This window comes from Macadamia integrifolia, chromosome 7, assembly GCF_013358625.1.
Source record: "Macadamia integrifolia cultivar HAES 741 chromosome 7, SCU_Mint_v3, whole genome shotgun sequence".
Classification (NCBI taxonomy): Eukaryota; Viridiplantae; Streptophyta; class Magnoliopsida; order Proteales; family Proteaceae; genus Macadamia; species Macadamia integrifolia.
In genome coordinates, this window is record NC_056563.1 from 24,482,954 (window position 1) to 24,483,372 (window position 419).

Here is a 419-nt window from a genome sequence, read left to right on the forward strand (position 1 = left end):
TCAATGTTATTTATTTTTAGTTGTGGGTCCTAGACCTTGATCTAGGTGACACCCAATCAATAGATACTGTCAAACCCATACTGCTCTTTTCATTAGGTGAGGTCGTAAAACCACTATCCTCAAAGTTAGAATTTGACCTCCCAAAGGATTTGAGTTTGATTAATAAGAACGTTTGATCACTCAATTTTTTTTTTTGGAAACAACTCACACCCAATTAACCCGCCTTTCAGTGTTGCCATTTGATAAAAAAAAGTTGAATCTTACCGTGTAAGGGTTCATAAGACAGCTCGTTGTAAAATAAAGGAGTGACCTACATTTTTGGATATGTAATGCCATTAGAATTTTCATTCTGAATTCTCCACCAAGAGAATAGACTCTCAATAGTAGGAAAGCCAATCCATCTTTCACAAAAAAAAAAA